At 43.8% G+C, this 24,027-nt stretch overlaps 1 pseudogene; it reads left to right on the top strand.

Annotated features, from left to right (window-relative positions):
• LOC110532287 overlaps positions 1-24,027 on the top strand; it is a 49,703-nt pseudogene that overhangs the window by 21,812 nt on the left and 3,864 nt on the right.

The raw sequence follows: 24,027 nt of genomic DNA, 5'->3' as shown, positions 1-24,027 counted from the left end.
TTAGCGGTGAAACCCCAAAATTGACTTTAGATCATGACTTTTAATCCGCTCCTCCTCCCCAGTCAAAACGATGGTCTCTATACGCAGTGCTAAATCTCTACGTACTTTGTACTTATCTAAGAACTGATCCCAGGCCGCTGGTAGTTGAGACAGACTCTACACCTGCCTCCCCATGCCCTGATCCCAGGCCTGCGCTAGTGGATACAGACTCTACACCAGCCTCCCCATGCCCTGATCCCAGGCCTGCGCTAGTGGATACAGACTCTACACCAGCCTCCCCATGCCCTGATCACAGGCCTGTGCTAGTGGATACAGACTCTACACCAGCCTCCCCATGCCCTGATCCCAGGCCTGCGCTAGTGGATACAGACTCTACACCAGCCTCCCCATACCCTGATCCCAGGCCTGCGCTAGTGGATACAGACTCTACACCAGCCTCCCCATGCCCTCACCTGCGTCTTTATTCTCTCCCTCCTTTATTAATACCTTCATTATTTTCCTCCCGCTTTGTTGTTGCTGTTTTGTTTTCCTCATCCTCCCCCCACCCTCATCCCTCCTTCCCCGCCTCGCTCTGTATTCCCGCCTTGACTGGCTTTGTCAGGGGGAGAGATACGCAGCAGCCGCACCAAAATCCCAAGGCCGGGGAAGCGGAGGGATTTTTTTCCACGCTATGACAAAAGAATGGCCGCCTTGACTGGAGCGATTGAGCTAATCCTGCAGGCCCCAGGTCTGATAATGTAATTATGGCTGTCTTAAGGCCTTTAATTTCCCCCCATCCCGACCTGCTCTGGCTGAGGAGTGGGAGCGAGGTGGGGGTGGAGGGGGGTACAGGGCCTCCTTTCAATAGGGGGCTTATGCACTTAGAACGCCCAGCAATCTCCTCTCTCTCCAATTATGATTCCCTGACATTCAACTAATTGGCCCGGCTGTGCAACGGAAGCTTAATTTCTTTATTATTAATTTTGCCGGTGCTGCTTGTTTGTTTTGATGTATGCAAATGTGTCGGGAGGGTTGGTGGGGGGTTGAGCGAAAGAGAAAGAGAAGAGAGAGGTTCCCCAGTGAAAGCCTTACTGGGTAGAGGAAAGGAGAGAAGAGAGACCTGGGAGAGAGGCCAGGTCAGGCTTATCTCAGGGTTGGCACACCTGGTTATTAAATCTGTCTCTTTGGTCATTTTCTCTGAGCTGATAACGGAGAGGAACAGAACAACTGGCAGCAGAAGCCAAGAGAACTGGGAGAACAGAGGGTTTGATATGACTATCTCTCGGAGTATTGTTGTTTCACATCTAGTTCGTTGCATCAGATACTCGGTCTGTAACTTCCAGTATTGAGTTTTGATGTTTCCAATGTGTCAGTTTTGCCTTTTAGATCATAATTAATCGGATTGTTATGGACAGGGAGGACCTGATCCTAGATCAGCACTCTTTCTCGGAGACACTTAATAAATATGGGCCCATAGGTTCTGACTGTACTAAGAGCTCAGACACAACAATAGCGTTTGCTGGCCGAGAGTATATAGTAACTTTGAGTGTAATTTGCGAACCAAGCATGCACCGATTTTACATGTAGAATCACATGAAAAATTTTGCCAGTCAGACATCGACAGTGGGTGGTCCCTGAAACATCGTGCTGAATGATCGGCAGACAAACACTTGATCTACATTTGGTGCAAGCCTTAACACTCTCTCTCCCCCTCTGTTCATTTCAGAGCTGAAGAAGATATCAGACCAGATCATCCCCAAGCAGCCCAGTTCGACATAGTCAAATGCATGCGGAGGGACCAGATCACCAACGGCATGGTCAACGCCATCTCCGCCGTGAGTGCTGCCCCTGTATCAAGATCTGGTCCCTTATACCAGACAGAGGATGTGGTATCCAAATGGTTTGACATATGGCAAAAGGGGATTTGACCTGTCCCTCTCTCTGTGCCCCCATGGGAACTGGTCCCTGAAGAGGTTTAAGATGGACCATCAGGGTGTGACACAGGTGTTGTCCAGTCTCTCCTTCATCTAGGCTCTGGGCATGATGATCAGGACCTCCTCCCAGTTTAGAGAAGATCAGGAAGGTCAGGGGACCCCACTCCCTGCAGCCCTCCCAGTGGGGCATTCTGTGCCCGTCCGACACCCCTGAGGGAGAGGTCAGTCAGTCAGCGAGAGAGGGAGACACACATGGACGGACAGATAGACAGGCACATATATACTGTATATATTGGCAAGCACGTACACATAAATGAGCAAACACACACACACACACGGCCCCAAAACCCCATTACATCCATGCTCACACACACTTATAAAATCACTCCTACTGTTTAAAACTAATACAGTGGCTTGCGAAAGTATTCACCCCCTATTTTGTTGATTTACAACCTAGGATTAAAATAGATTTTTGGGGGGTTTGTATGAATTGATTTACACAACATGCCTACCACTTTGAAGATGCAAAATATTTTTTATTATTTAACAAACAAGAAATAAGACAAAAAACAGAACTTGAGCATGCATAACTATTCACCCCCCCCCCCCCCCTAAGCTTGGCACATCTAGCCACTGGGATTTTTGCCCATTCTTCAAAGCAAAACTGCTCCAGCTCCTTCAAGCTCCAAACTGCTCAAGCTCCTTCAAGTTGGATGGGTTCTGCTGGTGTACAGCAATCTTTAAGTCATGCCACAGATTCTCAATTGGATTAAGGTCTGAGCTTTGACTGGGCCATTCCAAGACATTTAAATGTTTCCCCTTAAACCACTTGAGTGTTGCTTTAGCAGTATGCTTAGGGTCATTGTCCTGCTGGAAGGTGAACCTCCATCCCAGTCTCAAATCACTGAAAGACTGAAACAGGTTTCCCTCAAGAATTTCCCTGTATTCAGCGCCATCCATCATTCCTTCAATTCTGACCAGTTTCCCAGTCCCTGCCAATGAAAAACATCCCCATAGCATGATGCTGCCACCACCATGCTTCACTGTAGGGATGGTGTTCTCAGGGGGATGAGAGATGTTGGGTTTGCGCCAGACATAGCATTCTCCAAAAAGCTCAATTTTAGTCTAATCTGACCAGAGTACCTTCTTCCATATATTTGGGGAGTCTCCCACATTCCTTTTGTCGAACACCAAACGTGTTTGCATATTTTTTTCTTTTATGGCTTTTTTTCTGGCCACTCTTCCATAAAGCCCAGCTTGGTGTAGTGGACAGCTTAAAGTGGTCCTATGGACAGATACTCCAGTCTCTGCTGTGGAGTGTTGCAGCTCCTTCAAGGTTATCTTTGGTCTCTTTGTTGCCGCTCTGATTAATGCCCTCCTTGCCTGGTCTGTGAGTTTTGGTGGTCAGCCCTCTCTTGGTAGGTTTGTTGTGGTGCCAAATTCTTTCAATTTTTTAATAATGAATTTAATGGTGCTCAGTGGGATGTTCAAAGTTTCTGGTATTATTTTATAACCCAACCCTGATCTGTACTTCTCCACAACTTTGTCCCTGACATGTTTGGAGAGCTCCTTGGTCTTCATGGTGCCGCTTGCTTGCTGGTGCCCATTGTTTAGTGGTGTTGCAGACTCTGGGGCCTTTCAGAACTGGTGCATACAGTTGAAGTTGGAAGTTTACATACACCTTAGCCAAATACATTTAAACTCAGTTTTTCACAATTACTGACATTTAATCCTAGTAAAAATTAAATTACTTAGGTCAGTTAGAATCAAATCAAATCAAAGTTTATTTGTCACGTGCGCCGAATGCAACAGGTGTAGATAGACCTTACAGTGAAATGCTTACTTACAGGCTCTAACCAATAGTGCGAAAAAAAGGTACTTGTGTGTGTGTGTGTGTGTGTGTGTGTGTGTCTCACCACTGTATTTTAAGAATGTGAAACGTCAGAATAATAGGAGAGAATTATTTATTTCAGCTATTATTTCTTTCATCACATTCCCAGCGGGTCAGAAGTTTACATACTAATTGAGTGTATTTGGTAACATGGCCTTTAAATTGTTTAACTTCGGTCAAATGTTTCGGGTGGCTTCCCACAATAAGTCGGGTGAATTTTGGCCCATTCCTCCTGGTGTAACTGAGTCAGGTTTGTAGGCCTCCTTGCTCGCACATGGTTTTTCAGTTCTGCCCACAAATTCTCTATAGGATTGAGGTCAGGGCTTTGTGATGGCCACTCCAATACCTTGACTTTGTTGCCCTTTTGCCACAACTTTGGAAGTATGCTTGGGGTCATTGTCCATTTGAAAGACCCATTTGCGACCAAACTTTAACTTCCTGACTGATGTCTTGAGATGTTGCTTCAATATATCCACATAATTTTCCATCCTCATGATGCCATCTATTTTGTGAAGTGCACCGGTCCCTCCTGCAGCAAAGCACCACCACAACACGGTGCTGCCACCCCCGTGCTTCACGGTTGGGATGGTGTTCTTCAGCTTGCAAGCCTCCCCCTTTTTCCTCCAAACATAACGATGGTCATTATGGCCAAACAGTTCTATTTTTGTTTCATCAGACCAGAGGACATTTCTCCAGAAAGTATGATCTTTGTCCCCATGTGCAGTTGAAAACCGTAGTCTGGCTTTTTTTATGGCAGTTTGGAGCAATGACCTTACTACTTTCTGAGCGGCCTTTCAGGTTATGTTAATATAGGACTCGTTTTACTGTGGATATAGATACTTTTGTACCTGTTTCCTCCAGCAGCTTCACAAGGTCCTTTGCTGTTGTTCTGGGATTGATTTGCACTTTTCGCACCAAAGTACGTTCATCTCCAGGAGACAGAACGCATCTCCTTCCTGAGTGGTATGATGGCTGCATGGTCCCATGGTGTTTTATACTTGCGTACTATTGTTTGTACAGATTAACGTGGTACCTTCAGGCATTTGGAAATTGCTCCCAAGGATGAACCAGACTTGAGGAGGTCTACAATTTTGTTGGGCTGATTCCTTTTGATTTTCCCATGATGTCAAGTAGAGAGGCACTGAGTTTGAGGGTAGGCTTTGAAATACATCCACAGGTACACCTCTAATTGACTGAAATTATGTCAGTTATCCTATCAGAAGCTTCTAAAGCCATGTCATCATTTTCTGGAATTTTCCAAGTTGTTTAAAGGCACACTCAACTTAGTGTATATAAACTTCTGACCCACTGGAATTGTGATACAATGAATTATAAGTGAAATAGGTGAAATAATGAAAGTGAAATAATCTGTCTGTAAACAATTGTTGGGAAAATGACTTGTGTCATGCACAAAGTAGACGTCCTAACCGACTTGCCAAAACTATAGTTTGTTAACAAGACATTTGTGGAGTGGTTGAAAAACGAGTTCGAATGACTCCAACCTAAGTGTATGTAAACTTCCGACTTCAACTGTATATACTGAGATCATGTGACAGATCATGCGACAGATCATGCGACACTGATTGCACACAGGTGGACTTTATATAACAAATGATGTGACTTCTGAAAGTAACTGGTGGCACCAGATCTTATTTAGGGGATTCATAGCAAAGGGGTGAATACATATGCACGCACCACTTTTCTGTTTTTTATATTTTAGAATTTTTAAAAATTAGTTATTTTTCTAATTTCACTTCACCAATTTGGACTATTTTCTGTATGTCCATCAGGGATGAATACTTTTGCAAGGCACTGTATGTGTGAATATTGAACTGCTTCTCAAACAAGTGCTATTTGTTTTTTGTCCTGGACAACCCTAACCCTAATTCCAGTTCTAGATGGTGTTGCCTTGGCCTGTGTATATCAGCTTTTGATCAGTGGTTTTGTCCTGTCGTGTCCTAGACCTGTGGTCTGGTGAAGAACCTGGCCCTGATGACCCACATCACCACAGACATGGAGGACGGCCCCATCGTCAAGCTGGCCTTCAACCTGGGAGTGGTGACCACACACAGGCACACGGGCACACAGGTACACACCCACACATGCACGCCCAGACATCCAGAGGCATACGCATAAGCACTTGATACACATAACCAGCAGTAGGCTCTCAAGCCGGGATTGTTGCTGGTGGCTCTTCCCTTGTGTTTGATTACTTACAAACTGCTTCTCTTCTTAAAAGCCTTCCTCTGCTTTTCAATACAATGCCACAAACATGAAGGGAAAGAACATGGAATGTCCAGTTTACAGAAACAATATGTTGTGCTTCATACAGTGTGTCTGATAAGCTATTAATTTAGTGCTACTAATGTGCCATGAAAAAGTCTGGACTGGGTTCATTAATTAGTCTATATTTTTCAAGCCGCTGATAACTGTCAAATTATGTTGACTGTCTGCCACCAGGCTTAATTAATTAGTAACAGCAGGTGTCAAAGCGCCACAGAGAGCGTGCAAATCCTCCCACACACACAGAGCGATTTCACTGTGGCTCCTCCATTTCCTCAAGTTCAATATGCACAGAACCCCTGCTGGAGTCTGTGGCTCTGCAAACTGTGTGATAGATACAGTAGCCAGTTGGACGTTATGTTCTATGCATTATTTCTGTGCACGTTGATCAAACAACCCCTAATATAGTCACAACAGTAAGAATTGAGAGTAAGGAATTCTGCCTTATAGTCGGCCTCTCTGGGTGTGTCCATCCTGTCCACAGGTAACATCCTGGGTGTGATCTGGGACCACCAAAGGCTGGTGTACACCTTCAGACTGATGCGCAGGGCCGGCTTCATCAACGAGTTTGTGTCCATCTCCACCAACTGCTGTGTCTACATCTCCTTATGACTCAGCCCGGGTTCTGCACCAAAACGGTTTGAACACATTTTTTTTATACTAGTTCACTCCTTCATCTCTCGCTAACACCCACCTTTTTTAAAATGGTGCTATTTCTCCTAGCAGACGGTCCATCATTGTGAAGGTAGAGCAGCCAATGGTCAAGAACAAGCACATCAAGGAGTTGACCCAGGAGTTGACCCAGGTGTGCTCCAGATCATCAGCTCATACAGCTAACGTTATTCAACACAAAGAAACTAGCGTCATCTACCGCCAATGAATTTAGCTCTGATATGAGCTATGAACTCAGCCAAGTGTACTTTTTTAAAGGGGGTAAATGTTAACATTAGTGGTGGAAGTTGTGGATTTATGTTTACGTGATGATGATCTTTTATTTCATTGCTGTCAGAACCTTTGAGGAGCCTGGTGGAATACCTGGATGTGAACGAGGAGAACGACTGTCAGATCGCCCTCTATGAGCACATGATTAATATGTGAGTAAGCCATGGCTCACTACCATGTCTACCATGGCTCTCTACCATGGCTCACTACCATGGCTCACTACCATGGCTCTCTACCATGGCTCACTACCATGGCTCTCTACCATGGTTCACTACCATGTCTACCATGGCTCTCTACCATGGCTCACTACCATGTCTACCATGGCTCTCTACCATGGCTCACTACCATGGCTCTCTACCATGGCTCTCTACCATGGCTCACTACCATGTCTACCATGGCTCACTACCATGGCTCTCTACCATGGCTCACTACCATGGCTCTCCTCCATGGCTCACTACCATGTCTACCATGGCTCTCTACCATGGCTCTTTACCATGGCTCTCTACCATGGCTCACTACCATGGCTCACTACCATGGCTCTCTACCATGGTTCACTACCATGTCTACCATGGCTCTCTACCATGGCTCACTACCATGTCTACCATGGCTCTCTGCCATGACTCTCTGCCATGACTCTCTGCCATGGCTCTCTACTGGCTGAAACGTTGGGCCTCTTTTGTCTTGCTGCGTAGTTTTTTTCTGTACTCAATATTCTCTGCTGATGGATATGATTCTTATCAGTCCTAATGCTCTTGTTTACAAGCATTTCGCTACACTCGCATTAACATCTGATAACCATGTGTATGTGACCAATAAAACTTGAATTGATTTTGTACTACTAGGAGTCTGTGCTGGCCTGATCCCCTACCTCCATCACAACCAGTCCCTCAGGAATACATACCTGTGTGCTATGGGCAAGCAAGCCATGGGTGATACACCTCTCTAGTCCTGTGCTACTGTCTGTAAAGGGTGTCTGTTTTAAGCTGCACCTTTGAAGATCAGGCAACAGTACTCATCAAACATCCTCCACAGGAGCACTGTGTACCGCTGTGAACACACACACACATTTCTTGTCAGACTGCATTTTGTGTGTGTGTGTGATGGAGTGTTTGTGTGTGTGTCAGTGTGTGTACGCGCATGGACATCAAACATGGGGTGCTTGCGTAGGCCCTCCTTTGTGCCCTGTGTGTGTAGAGGCCCTTTCCCTGCCAGTCACCCAGAGTGTCATTAGCAATTCATTGTGTCTGCTGGTCGCTGTGCTCAGGGGGTCAGTGTGCTCAGCTGCTAGGGAGAGACCAGAGTGCACACCCAGGAGCTCCCTGGTAACCAAAAGTTCTCCAAAAGACACCACTAACATTCGCAAAGACCTAGTCAACCCCATCCCCCTCCCTGTCTCCATCCACCCCCTCCTCCCTTCCCCCATCTTTACACAAAAACACTGCTAGTGGCACTATATTTGGCCCAATATCCTCTGCCGTGTCTGTTTTGTGTGGCCATGCCTATACATGTGCAAATGTGGCTCTATGGGCGGGGGCCTATTATCACAGGGCTCTGTTTCTTGTAGCCTGATTGTGAAGTAATAGCATCTGACAAATGTCAAGGCCTCCAGGGAGGGCAGTCATTATGCCATAACTTGCCCTGCCCAGCTCCTCTCCCCTGTCTGTAGCACAGAGCTGGCCCTGTTGGCCCTGGCTCAACCCCAGCCCATGGAGATGCAAGATTAAAACAACTCAGCCACCCTAGGATATTCTCTGAGACACTGCTTGGTTAAGTGGCTCAAACATTGATATTGAGAACATTTGGTGTTTCTTGGTGAAAATGTGTTCTTATTTTTGCTTTGTCTTTGCTCTGAACTGGATGAGTTTTGAAAGATTTCTCAGACAATTGATTAATCAAATACTTTGGAAAGTTTTAAAAACTTGAATAGGTATGTCCATTCTAATTGTATTTCTATGGTTTCTCTTGTCAGGTACAATTTGCTACAAATCAAATCAAATTTCTTTTCAAATGTATTTATATAGCCCTTCGTACATCAGCTGATATCTCAAAGTGCTGTACAGAAACCCAGCCTAAAACCCCAAACAGCAAGCAATGCAGGTGTAGAAGCACGACCAGAGGAAGCGTACAGACTGATATACAGTTGAAGTCGGAAGTTTACATACACCTTAGCCAAATACATTTAAACTCAGTTTTTCACAATTCCTGACATTTAATCTGAGTAAAATATCCCTGTTTTAGGTCAGTTAGGATCACCACTTCATTTTAAGAATGTGAAATGTCAGAATAATAGTAGAGAGAATGATTTATTTCAGCTATTATTTCTTTCATTACATTCCCAGTGGGTCAGAAGTTTACATACACTCAATTAGTATTTGGTAGCAGTGCCTTCAAATAGTTTAACTTGGGTCAAACGTTTTGGATAGTCTTCCACAAGCTTCCCACAATAAATTGGGTGAATTTTGGCCCATTCCTCCTGACAGAGCTGGTGTAACTGGGTCAGGTTTGTAGGCCTCCTTGCTCACACATGTTTTTTTTCAGTTCAGCCCACAAATTCTCCATAGGATTGAGGTCAGGGCTTTGTGATGGCCACTCCAATACCTTGACTTTGTTGCCCTTAAGCCATTTTGCCACGACATTGGAAGCATGCTTGGGGTCATTGTCTATTTGGAAGACCCATTTGCGACCAAGCTTTAACTTCCTGACTGATGTCTTGAGATGTTGCTTCAATATATCCACATAATTTACCATCCTCATGATGCCATCTATTTTGTGAAGTGCAGCAGTCCCTCCTGCAGCAAAGCACCCCCACAACATGATGCTGCCACCCCCATGCTTCACGGTTGGGATGGTGTTCTTCGGCTTGCAAGACTCCCCCTTTTTCCTCCAAACATAACAATGGTCATTATGGCCAAACAGTTCTATTTTTGTTTCATAAGACCGGAGGACATTTCTCCAAAAAGTACGATCTTTGTCCCCATGTGCAGTTGCAAACCGTAGTCTGGCTTTTTTATGGCGGTTCTTGAGTAGTGACTTCTTCCTTGCTGAGCGGCCTTTCAGGTTATGTCAATATAGGACTCATTTTCCTGTGGATATAGTTACTTTTGTGCCTGTTTCCTCCAGAAGCTTCACAAGGTCCTTTGCTGTTGTTCTGGGATTGATTTGCACTTTTCGCACCAAAGTACGTTCATCTCTAGGAGACAGAATGCGTCTCCATTCTGAGCGGTATGACAGCTGCGTTGTTCCATGGTGTTTATACTTGCGTACTATTGTTTGTACAGATGAACGTGGTACCTTCAGGCGTTTGGAAATTGCTCTCAAGGATGAACCAGAGTGGTTGAATAAAGAGTTTTAATGACTCCAACCTAAGAGTATGTGAACTTCTGACTTCAACTGTATCTGCTGGGTTAACTCCTGAAACCCATGGTCAAGACTAACCATAGAGCTGATAGACTTTGAGAAGCTGCATGCAGGACAGAACGCCACAGTGGCTGTGATGAGATACAGTGCTTATGACATAGAGGATGCTCTTATCCTCAACAAGGCCTCTCTAGACAGAGGTGAATTACTACGTTAATGTATGTCTATGAGCTGAGCAGGCAAATTGTATTGTATTCCGCAGGGGTTAAAGTCTCAATTCTGTTTGTACACTTGTTTACATGGATATGCTTCTTAATAAAAACATATTTGAAACGAGCCATTACGTTTCGTTATTATCATGTAATTTCCTTATTATTATTCAGTTTATTACTTCTACATATAAATCAACAAATGAAGAAATGGCAGGTTGGAGAGGATCTGTCACATGTTTGTATTGACACAACATTAACAGAGTCAAAATAAAGATATGCCTAAATTGGCTTCGTCTGTTGGCTTTTCTGCATATAATTGATCCTATTTCGACGCAAAAAACATTCAAACAAAGTTCAATGGGTTTTCTCCCCCTTTTCCCGAAATATATGCATATAGTCACAAACCCTGCTGCGGTCATTCGATCGTTCTTTAAAGAGAGGACGCCGTAATGAGACAACTAATGTAGCCTAAACTACAGAAAATTGTCCTTTTACAAGATTAAGTCGTGACAGGAGTGTTCGATTCTTATTAAAGAGATGGCGTCCAGATAGGCTACTTTAGGAAGCTTTCTCGATGGACATAATACAGGCCTACTGAGAGAATCAACAAACTCACACACCCCCATAAAAGCACCTGCCAATCAAAGTCATTAGCATATGTCGGACACAAGGAAATATTTCTCCTTTCCTTAAAACGTCTGAAAAAACCTAACCTACCTTAGGCTTTGCGAAAGTAGGCTATAAAGATAGTGAATTGACAAGGAAATTATGAAGGGGACAGCTATGCTATAGAATGAAGATGAAATTTACAATCATTAAAATAGAAACAATTAAATAGCCTATTTATCAGAAACGCTTATTATCGATGGGGAGAGTGTTGGAAAGATTTTTCAAATACTGTGACGAACTATTATAATTAGAATGATGTAAAAAAAAAACTGACTTCATTGACTTACTGTGTGAGGTGAAGACAAATGTACTAAGAAACCCAGCTGGGCACTTTCCTACATTTTACATTTGCGAGAATCAAGCCAGGAGAGCATGAATGATGGTATGAAACAATTTTCTTACTGAAGTGGCATAGCCTATAGCGCTCTACAGTACGCACATATTCAGTTGGAAAGGGAAGAAGATGTAGAACCTTTTAATAGACAGACTAAGTTAGCAAAACAATTCCTGATTATCATTAGTAAACACTCCCGCTAATAGTTGAAGTTTATAGACATGAAAACAAAATCTATCAAAAACTAAATTATATCCTAAAAGGTTTTTAGACAGTCATTTTATTTTCATGACCATCAGTTATTCAATTACCGTCACAGCCCTACTCACGACTTCTGAACATAATCACTCATTCATTTCAGATGTAGTGTTCTTGTTACTCTATTTAAATACAGAGTTCACTCTTCTGGTTCACTTTTTAGTGGCAGTCTAATGCCATCAGACGGATACTTATTTGCAATACTGAACTCTGTCCCTCTTCTTCCATTCATTCCTCCCCAGGGTTCGGGAAGGTGTCTGGTCTACAAAAAAGCCAAGTGCACATTGAGGCTCTACACCAATCAGACCTTTGACAAGGTGATGTGTCCCGTGCTGGAAGCGGCCACACACAAGCCCATCTGGAGGCACAGTATCCTGGACACTGACAGCATCTTCTGCCCAGGTGAGTAACCAACAAACACTATTACTAGAACCTCACTGTCTCCCATTTTATTGTTACAACCTGTTGGTTACATCCATCTCCCTATAGAAACACGTTGAAGGATGTATTTGTGTTTTATGCAACCTAAAATGTGTATAATATATCTGAGATTTGACATTCATACATAAAGAACTAGCAAATATGGAAATAATGGGAGAGATACGTAAGTAATTGTGTGTGTCCCAGGTGAGAAGGTGGAGAACAAGCAGGTGCTGGTGAACAAGTCCATGTCCACCGTCACCCAGACACCACTGGAGGGCAGTGCCCAGCCAGGACAGCCCCAGTACAGACACATGCCCATCAGGTGGGTCAGCCAGCCTCCTCCCTTCACCACTCATACACCCCTGCCTGCCCCCACACAGAACTATTATTATAAACTGGGTGGTTCGAGCCCTGAATGCTGATTGGCTGACGGCCGTGGTATATTGGAAATATACCACACCTCCACTGGCCATATTGCTTAAATATAACGTTCGTTCCTCATCTACTATCTCTTCTGACCTTTGAGCAAAATACTTAGTGTCCACTATAAATCAAACCCAGTCCTTTCAGGTCTCTTTCAGCGATTCAGCCTTGTCAGATCAGGTCAGGTGTTTATCTCCTCCAACGCAGACGTTGCTTTCCTCATCAAGATCCTGCTGAGACAGACCAGGAGACCAGAGATAGGAGAGTTCAGCAGTCGGCACTGAGAGAAAGGTACTACTGACCCTCCCTTATCTGCCCTCTTAGGGCCATATGATGCTTATAATCGGGAAAGCAACTGATCTGTCGCAGGCCTGAAGTGTCTGCATGAACTGCAGAGTCTCAGTGCCCCATGTCAACATTTAGTGATGGGAGAATATACAGATGTAATCTAACGCAGTGTTGACCAACTGAAATAGTAGATTCCTTTACAAGACTTTGTGTGTGTGTGTGTGTGGGAGCGTGTGCGCGCATTAGTGTGTGTGCACGTGTGCATTTGTGTGTGTTGAGTCAGGCCCCAGTGTTGCCAGTAGTTCCAGTGAGGGCCTCTCTCCTCGTCTTTCGAGGGGCTCTGCTTTTCAATTAATTGGCTCTTTGTCCTGCGCCAGACTATGCAAATGTATTACACCCCAGCAGTACACTGCCGCTCCTGGGAAAAGTGTTTACAACCACCATTGTTTTGCTGCTGCACCTCCCTCTAGAAGAGAGGGCCTGTATGATGTTTTAATCGGAAAGCTAACTGGCGCCATGCATAATTTACTCACTTCATTAAACGGGGTCGCTGCTGGGGCTGGCCGGTCAGTATAGTCATGGGACAATATCCTCTGTCTCTTACAGGAGTGAGGGGTCACCAAGGGGTTAGGCATAGCAGGAAAGGGGGAATGCTAGAACTGGGGAAAGGCCCGGGATGGAGCTACAAGTGACCAACCTGAGAGTAGTGATGTACTGTAGCAATGCTGGAGTGTGTTCTTGGGTTGTTTCATGTTGGTGCACTAAAGACTTATCTGGATTTTTGTCCCGCTGCCATCCTCACAAGGATTTTGTACGGAGTGACGGACTGTTAGTACTGTTGAATATACAGTAGGAGTGGTATAAGTGTTGCAAATGACTTTGTTTTTTGTGAAGCAGGCTATATATTTGTTATATGAAATACAGAGAATCCACTTTCAAAAAGCAATTCTGTATTAGTTGAAGAAATGTGTTTAGCTGAGTTTTGGCAAATGTATTAAATTCTACATCTAGCTGGTCATAAGTAGTCTCATAAGTTATTGCAATCAGAGCAGAATAAGTTTGGGCAGTAGGCAGCCTAGTGGTTAGAGCATTGGGCCAGTATTTCGGTTACTGGCCCAAATCCCTGAGCTGACAAGGTAAAAATCTGTTGTTCTGCCCCTGAACAAGGCAGTTAACCCACTGTTCCCTGGTAGACCGTCATTGTAAATAAGAATTTGTTCTTAACTGACTTGCCTAGTAAAATTTAAAATAAGTAAATGATTTAGCGCATACGCAAGCACACACACACACACACACACAGCTGCAGGACAGGGGTGGCGGCGGGGGTTGGTGTGTGTGGTTGTGAGGGCTGGGTGCCCATTGTCCTTGCCGTCAGTGTGGAGCTGTATAGGGCCTGATGGAGGGCTCTGTACCCTCGCTGTTGTCTTGGCTTTCTCTGCCGATTTCATGCCTCTTTTATCATGCACTTTCACACAAAACAAACAACACAGAGGACGCCTGCTATGGGAACTAGTCTCTCTCTCTCTCTCTCTCTCTTTCTCTCTCTCTCTCTCTCTCTCTCTCTCTCTCTCTCTCTATCCCTCTCTACCTTGCCTGCTCCTTCTCTCTCTCCATTTTTCCTCTCTCCTTTGCCCTCTGGTCTATTTTTTCCTGTTGCTCTGCCCTTTCCCTCCCTCACACTTCTCTCCACTCCTGTTTTTCCCTCCAATATCCCCTCTCTCTCGGTCTCTCTCTCTTTCTCCCTCTGTATAGCCTATTAGGCGTTTGCCCTTTCTTGGTTTTCGCTCTTCCTGTCCTCTCCTTCCTGCTGTTGGATGGGGCTCACTCTCAATCAGGCATGGACCACCTTAGTCCTTAGAAAAGCACTGTTCTTGTTCCCAATCAAAACATTTTACATTTACATTTTAGTCATTTAGCAGACGCTCTTATCCAGAGATAGCGAAGAGGTACAACCACATATCCCAGTCATAGTAAGTCAATTCTTCCTCAATAAAGTAGCTATCAGCAAAGTCAGTGCTAGTAGGGGGGAATAGTCAAGTGCGAGTGTTAGTTCACGAAAGGCATGCTTTTTTTGGGTGGGGTGGGGGGGGGGAAGCTGGTAAGGTTTCTGATGTGGGAAGCTGGTTCCTCCATTGGAGTGCCAGGACAGAGAAGAGCTTTGACTGGGCTGAGCAGGAGCTGCCCTCTTGCAGGGGTCTATGGCACTAATGGACCACTAAGTGTGGCTAACACTAACAGATCTGCCTGAACTTTGCTCATGACTATCTGTAGAACAGTGACATCAGCAGAGGTAACAACCATAGAAATAGAATGTAGACCTATGGAATACACATTTTTACTCTATGATGAAACCCCGTCATAAACAAGTGAATGACTGATACCAAGTTCAGAAATACTACTACCCATCATCTTACTGGTATATGTCATAGCAGGGAAATGGGTTAAAGGGTCAATCCATTTGAATTCAATCGCATTTCGACGGCACTTACCCATTTTGCATACCCCACAAAACGACCATGAGAAATCCATGTCTTCATCACTGGAAAAGATAAACGATTGAGTTCGATACCATTAAAAAGCTTACAGAAAGGGTTGTCAAACTATTTTATAATTTCTTGGTAAAAAGCTTTTAATAAAAGTGTAAGTTTTTTTACCTTACCCATTTTTAGATAATTGATGTTATGTTGTACATTAGCTTAGACATGACATAATCTGACTTTTTTGTGTTGCGCTCGCCATCGGTTGAGACACACCATGCTCCACAGGGTGGGTGTCATTTCAATCATAGAAATACAATTTACAGAATGGATCAATCTCTTCAGACCACTGCAATGTTGCAGGTACACCATTGAAATTCAAATTGAATTGAGAAATGTTTTCTTCTACTTACCACCACCAAGATGGCTGCTGGTCCACCCACCATTGAATGTCAACTTAAATGTCTATTCTGTTATCTATATTTCTATGATTTCAATAGGTTTCCTATGGAGGAATGACATTATTATTTAGAACAGATATTCCCATTCAAGTCAACATTCTCTGATGTCTGGACCTCCAACCATCTTTGTGGTACCATTTGTAAGTTGACATTTAAATTTGATTCCCATTTTGGACCATTTGATTTAGTACATTTATCAGCCAAAACATCCACCTTTTATTCAAGAGCATGTTGTGTCTCAGCCGATGGCGAGCACAACACAAAAACCTCAGATAGTGATGATATGGTGGGGTATGCAAGATAGGTCAATTTTGAGCACCTTTATCTCTTGAATGCTTTGTCATTCAGGTCTAAAAAGTTACTTTTTGAGCACTTCCAATATGGACAAATATGAATGAAAGGTTCTGTTCAAATCAAAGGGGTGGTGTCAAAAAGTGATTGAATTCAAATGGATTTACCTTGAAGGCATTTCTATTATGTCAAATTCTAACTTCATTTTATTATCCTCACATATAGTATACACAAAACTACAGGAACATTTGTTTGGGTGATGTTAGGCACAGCTTATTTAGGGTGTATCGTTTAGCGTTCCCCATCTAGTGGCCAACAGGTCCTACAGTTACAGTGTATTGTTAGACAGAATTTTCCCACATGCACTGATTTGATTTCCCCTCTCAAGTTGAGTTGATCCCCCTTCACTTCCTCTCTGAAAGTCATGTGTGTGTAATCCTGTTCTCACTGTCAGGCTAAGCATCTCTCTCCACTTCCTGCTCCCTTTCTATTCACTTCTCTCCCTCTCTTTTTTTGGTTTGCAAATGGGCCTACAATCTGTTTGCTCTAGCCAGGGATGGAAGAGTGCCTCAGCCCCTGGGCAAACATTTGCCCTCACACTTAAGGCCTCCAGTCCCAGGCAGCTACCGGAGGCCCGGGGCCCTTGCCTCTCACATCATGTGAATCTAAAGAGGGCCCCACCAGACAACAGCAGCATGGCAGTGTATGCTGCACTGGGGGTAACTTAGTGTGGAACATGCAAGTGTCACGTTTTCCTTCAGTTAGTGTTGTTTTTTAGCATGCTCCACCAGAAGCAGCAAACTGAGGCAGAAATCAAAAGCTCAAGCTACTATCAATTGATAACGCTTCAGAGACGTGCATAGAAACTCTTGAAATAAACTTGAAATGTACAGTGCCTTGCGAAAGTATTCGGCCCCCTTGAACTTTGCGACCTTTTGCCACATTTCAGGCTTCAAACATAAAGATATAAAACTGTATTTTTTTGTGAAGAATCAATAACAAGTGGGACACAATCATGAAGTGGAACGACATTTATTGGATATTTCAAACTTTTTTAACAAATCAAAAACTGAAATATTGGGCGTGCAAAATTATTCAGCCCCTTTACTTTCAGTGCAGCAAACTCTCTCCAGAAGTTCAGTGAGGATCTCTGAATGATCCAATGTTGACATAAATGACTAATGATGATAAATACAATCCACCTGTGTGTAATCAAGTCTCCGTATAAATGCACCTGCACTGTGATAGTCTCAGAGTTCCGTTAAAAGCGCAGAGAGCATCATGAAGAACAAGGAACACACCAGGCAGGTCCGAGATACTGTTGTGAAGAAGTTTAAAGCCGGATTTGGATACAAAAATATTTCCGAAGCTTTAAACATCCCAAGGAGCACTGTGCAAGCGATAATATTGAAATGGTTTGCCACATTATTGGTTTAAAGTTTGCCACAAGCCACCTGGGAGACACACCAAACATGTGGAAGAAGGTGCTCTGGTCAGATGAAACCAAAATTGAACTTTTTGGCAACAATGCAAAACGTTATGTTTGGCGTAAAAGCAACACAGCTGAACACACCATCCCCACTGTCAAACATGGTGGTGGCAGCATCATGTTTTGGGCCTGCTTTTCTTCAGCAGGGACAGGGAAGATGGTTAAAATGGATGGGAAGATGGATGGAGCCAAATACAGGACCATTCTGGAAGAAAACCTGATGGAGTCTGCAAAAGACCTGAGACTGGGACGGAGATTTGTCTTCCAACAAGACAATGATCCAAAACATAAAGCAAAATCTACAATGGAATGGTTCAAAAATAAACATATCCAGGTGTTAGAATGGCCAAGTCAAAGTCCAGACCTGAATCCAATCGAGAATATGTGGAAAGAACTGAAAACTGCTGTTCACAAATGCTCTCCATCCAACCTCACTGAGCTCGAGCTGTTTTGCAAGGAGGAATGGGGAAAAAATTCAGTCTCTCGATGTGCAAAACTGATAGAGACATACCCCAAGCGACTTACAGCTGTAATCGCAGCAAAAGGTGGCGCTACAAAGTATTAACTTATGGGGGCTGAATAATTTTGCACGCCCAATTTTTCAGTTTTTGATTTGTTAAAAAAGTTTGAAATATCCAATAAATGTCGTTCCACTTCATGATTGTGTCCCACTTGTTGTTGATTCTTCACAAAAAAATACAGTTTTATATCTTTATGTTTGAAGCCTGAAATGTGGCAAAAGGTTGCAAAGTTCAAGGGGGCCGAACACTTTGGCAAAGCACTGTATAAAGACTTTTACTGTATAAAGACTGTAGCATGGCTCATTGATTACAGTGGGTCCTTTTCATCCCCATGTCCAGTATATAATTTGTATCTGCACTTGGACCACTTTAACTCAATCTCCCTCTCTGTGGTGTGACAGGTGTGTGTGGCCTGATCGTTCCTCAGGAGGACATGCCTTTCTGTGACTCGGGCATCTGCCATGTTATCATCAAGAACCCTCACGACTACCACGCCAGAATGACGATACAGTACCTCCACACAATTCAACATGACCTTTTCTTTGCTTTTGGGGGTACAAAGTCCCACTCAAGGGAACTGGTAGCTAGCAGGTTTTAACAGGCTAATGTGGACGAAGATAGTGTCGGCAAGCTAAGGTTGGTCGAAAATTCTCTGCTACTATATACAGTACCTATCCTGTAACGGCTAACGGAGCATCACATCCACCCGTCACAATCTGCTAGCTAGGGAACTGGATGTGGAAGATCAGACTTATCAAAGTATCCCAAGCTTCACGTGGCTTCTCCTAACTCATGGGGAAAATTAATTCACTTTTGTAATGATACAGTTTGAAACCTAGCCCCCCGAACCACTTATGGAGAAAATGAATCAACTTTAGTTTTGTTTCGGGTTGATCATTTGATACCTACCCTCCAAATCCTTTGACAATTCTCCCTCACTTTCTCCATTTTGCTCTCTCTGATATCCAACAGAAGCAGAAGCCCAACAAGACTGCTGTGTTGACCCTCACTCTTCACAGGTTTGAATTAGCCTTTCTGAGACAAAGCGCTCATTATCTCCCCTACTCCATTGGTTGGGTTATCAATGGCTTCCAGAACACACGTCCATTGACAACACTAAGCAGTCAATGTTATTGTTCACGAACAGATATCTGTTGCTGTGGAAACCTCTGTTAAGGAAGTCGCTAGCTTCGTAGCTACTTGTATTCCCACTTTTTCTTTCTGAGTTTAGAATAGAAAACTATATTTTACAATGGACCTAAAATGCTGAATGACACACGATGGAACCTTTGTCATATGTTGCAATGGTATTTATTTGATATAAAGGTGTGAACTGTTCAGCAGCATTACACATGTCCCAGCCTTTGACCTGTCAGTGTACTTACAGTCTCTGTTACACATACGTTGTTTTAGATACAGTTCAATTTGATTCGTCTTTTTGAGAGAGTGGTTCCTTTATTATTGGCTAGTGTTGTCTGAGGTTGTCATGGACAGGACACAGCAATGTTTGGCCAGAGAGGATGATCATGTGTGCTAAAGTCAGAGGTTAGAGGTCAGAGCTCTTCCTTCCTGTGACCTTAGTGATGGCTACTGCTTTTCAGTGGAATGGTCTAGAGTAGGGGTTGCACCGTACATTACCCTCAACAGCAACACTCATGCTGAATTTCTTTTTCTCTCTGGCACTTAATTGATCAATCACTGTTATTGATTATCTAGAGAATGCACACCTGTTATAAATGTGTCTCATTAATACAAGGGCATAAACCACTGAACCAGTAGGCCTGTTGACTGTTTAGCGAGTTGTGTTATAGAGCAGTTAACATTACCACCACTGATTTGTAATTGCTGCTGTACTTTCATCTCATCTTAAACATCAAGGTTTAGTTCATTATCATCCCATTTTGTACACTGCATGTACAGTATCAGTCAAAAGTTTGGACACACCTACTCATTCCAGGGGTTTTCTTTATCTTTACTATTTTCTACATTGTAGAACAGTAGTGAAGACATCAAAACTATGAAATAACACATGGAATCATGTAGTAACCAACAAAGTGTTAAACAAATCAAAAGATATTTTATATTTGAGATTCTTGCCTAGTTAAATAAAGGTCAAATAAAAAAATTAAAAGTAAAACAAATTCAAAGGAGCCACCCTTTGCCTTGATCTTCCTGTCCGGGTTAGTGCCCCCCCTTGGGTTGTGCCGTGGCGGAGATCTTTGTAGGCTATACTCGGCCTTGGATGGTAAGTTGGTGGTTGAAGATATCCCTTTAGTGGTTGGGGGCTGTGCTTTGGCAAAGTGAGTGGGGTTATATTCTGCCTGTTTGGCCCTGGCCGGTGGTATCGTCGAACGGGGCCATAGTGTCTCCCGACCCCTCCTGTCTCAGCCCCCAGTATTTATGCTGCAGTAGTTTATGTGTCGTGGGACTAGGGCCAGTTTGTTATATCTGGAGTACTTCTCCTGTCTTATCCGGTGTCCTGTGTGAATTTAAGTATGCTCTCTCTAATTCTCTCTCTCTTTCTCTCTCTCGGAGGACCTGAGCCCTAGGACCATGCCTCAGGACTACCTGGCATGATGACTCCTTGCTGTCCCCAGTCCATCTAACCACGCTGCTGCTCCAGTTTAATCTGTTCTGCCTGTGGCTATTGAACCCTGACCTGTTCACCGGACGTGCTACCTGTCCCAGACCTGCTGTTTTCAACTCTCTAGAGACAGCAGGAGTGGTAGAGATATTCTGAATGATCGGCTATGAAAAGCCAACTGACATTTACTCCTGAGGTGCTGACCTGTTGAACCCTCAACAATCACTGTGATTATTCTTATTTGACCCTGCTGGTCATCTATGAACGTTTGAACATCTTGGCCATGTTCTGTTATAATCTCCACCCGGCACAGCCAGAAGAAGACTGGCCGCCCCTCATAGCCTGGTTCCTCTCTAGGTTTCTTCCTAGGTTTTGGCCTTTCTAGAGAGTTTTTCCTAGCCACCGTGCTTCTACACCTGCATTGCTTGCTGTTTGGGGTTTTAGGCTAGGTTTCTGTACAGCACTTTGTGACATCAGCTGATGTAAGAAGGGCTTTATAAATAAATGTGATTTATTGATTAATGACAGCTTTGCACACTCTTGTTATTCTCTCAACCAGCTTCATGAGCTAGTCACCTGGAATGCATTTCAATTAACATGTATGCCTTGTTAAAAGTTCATTTGTGGAATTTCTTTCTTTCTTATTGCGTTCGAACCAATCAGTTGTGTTGTGAAAAGATAGGGGTGATACACAGAGGATAGCCCTATTTGGTAAAAGACCAAGTCCATATTATGAAAATAACAGCTCAAATAAGCAAAGAGAAACGACAGTCCACCCTTACTATAAGACATGAAGGTCAGTCAATGCAGAACATTTCTTGAAGTGCAGTTGCAAAAACCATCAAATGCCATGATAAAACTGGCTCTCATGAGGACCGCCACAGGAAAGGCAGACCCAGAGTTACCTCTGCTGCAGAGGATAAGTTCAGTAGAATTACCAGCCTCAAATTGCAGCCAAATAAATGTTTCACGGAGTTCAAGTAACAGACACATCTCAACATCAACTGTTCAGAGGAGACTGCGTGAATCAGGCCTTCATGGTCGAAATTGAAAGAAGAAGCCACTACTAAAGGACAACAATAATAAGAAGAGACTTGCTTGGGCCAAGAAACACAAGCAATGGACATTAGACCGGCGGAAATCTGTCTTTTGGTCTGATGAGTCCAAATTTGAGATTTATGGTTCCAACCGCCGTGTTTATGTGAGACGCAGAGTAGGTGATGAACTGATGATCTCTGCATGTGTGGTTTCCACTATGAAGCATGAAGGAGGAGGTGTGATGGTGTGGAGGTGTTTTGATGGTGACACTGTCAGTGATTTATTTAGAATTCAAGGCACACTTAACCAGCATGGCTACCACAGCATTCTGCAGCGATACGCCATCCCATCTGGTTTGTGCATTTTTTATTTATTTTATTTTATTTCACCTTTATTTAACCAGGTAGGCAAGTTGAGAACAAGTTCTCATTTACAATTGCGACCTGGCCAAGATAAAGCAAAGCAGTTCAACACATACAACGACACAGAGTTACACATGGAGTAAAACAAACATACAGTCAATAATACAGTAGAAACAAGTCTATATACGATGTGAGCAAATTAGGTGAGATAAGGGAGGTAAAGGCAAAAAGGCCATGGTGGCAAAGTAAATACAATATAGCAAGTAAAACACTGGAATGGTAGATTTGCAATGGGAGAATGTGCAAAGTAGAAATAAAAATAATGGGGTGCAAAGGAGCAAAATAAATAAATAAATTAAATACAGTAGGGAAAGAGGTAGTTGTTTGGGCTAAATTATAGGTGGACTATGTACAGGTGCAGTAATCTGTGAGCTGCTCTGACAGTTGGTGCTTAAAGCTAGTGAGGGAGATAAGTGTTTCCAGTTTCAGAGATTTTTGTAGTTCGTTCCAGTCATTGGCAGCAGAGAACTGGAAGGAGAGGCGGCCAAAGAAAGAATTGGTTTTGGGGGTGACTAGAGAGATATACCTGCTGGAGCGTGTGCTACAGGTGGGAGATGCAATGGTGACCAGCAAGCTGAGATAAGGGGGGACTTTACCTAGCAGGGTCTTGTAGATGACATGGAGCCAGTGGGTTTGGCGACGAGTATGAAGCGAGGGCCAGCCAACGAGAGCGTGCAGGTCGCAATGGTGGGTAGTATATGGGGCTTTGGTGACAAAACGGATTGCACTGTGATAGACTGCATCCAATTTGTTGAGGAAGGAAGGAGGAAGGAGAGTTTACAGTCTAACCAGACACCTAAGTATTTGTAGTTGTCCACGTATTCTAAGTCAGAGCCGTCCAGAGTAGTAATGTTGGACAGGCGGGTAGGTACAGGTAGCGATCGGTTGAAGAGCATGCATTTAGTTTTACTTGTATTTAAGAGCAATTGTAGGCCACGGAAGGAGAGTTGTATGGCATTGAAGCTTGCCTGGAGGGTTGTTAACACAGTGTCCAAAGAAGGGCCAGAAGTATGCAGAATGGTGTCGTCTGCGTAGAGGTGGATCAGAGACTCACCAGCAGCAAGAGCGACCTCATTGATGTATACAGAGAAGAGAGTCGGTCCAAGAATTGAACCCTGTGGCACCCCCATAGAGACTGCCAGAGGTCCGGACAGCAGACCCTCCGATTTGACACACTGAACTCTATCAGAGAAGTAGTTGGTGAACCAGGCGAGGCAATCATTTGAGAAACCAAGGCTGTCGAGTCTGCCGATGAGGATGTGGTGATTGACAGAGTCGAAAGCCTTGGCCAGATCAATGAATACGGCTGCACAGTAATGTTTCTTATCGATGGCGGTTAAGATATCATTTAGGACCTTGAGCGTGGCTGAGGTGCACCCATGACCAGCTCTGAAACCAGATTGCATAGCAGAGAAGGTATGGTGAGATTCGAAATGGTCGGTAATCTGTTTGTTGACTTGGCTTTCGAAGACCTTAGAAAGGCATGGTAGGATAGATATAGGTCTGTAGCAGTTTGGGTCAAGAGTGTCACCCCCTTTGAAGTGGATAGTGGGACTATCGTTTGTTTTTCATCAGGACAATGACCCAACACACCTTCAGGCTGTGTAAGGGCTATTTGACTAAGAAGGAGAGTGATGGAGTGCTGCATCAGATGACCTGGCCTCCACAATCACCCGACCTCAACCCAATTGAGATGGTTTGGGATGAGTTGGACCGCAGAGTGAAAGAAAGGCAGGCACAAGTGCTCAGCA

This window comes from Oncorhynchus mykiss, chromosome 1 (assembly GCF_013265735.2).
Source record: "Oncorhynchus mykiss isolate Arlee chromosome 1, USDA_OmykA_1.1, whole genome shotgun sequence".
Classification (NCBI taxonomy): Eukaryota; Metazoa; Chordata; class Actinopteri; order Salmoniformes; family Salmonidae; genus Oncorhynchus; species Oncorhynchus mykiss.
Note: the sequence above shows the minus strand (reverse complement) of the source record. Positions and strands in the feature narration are given on the sequence as shown.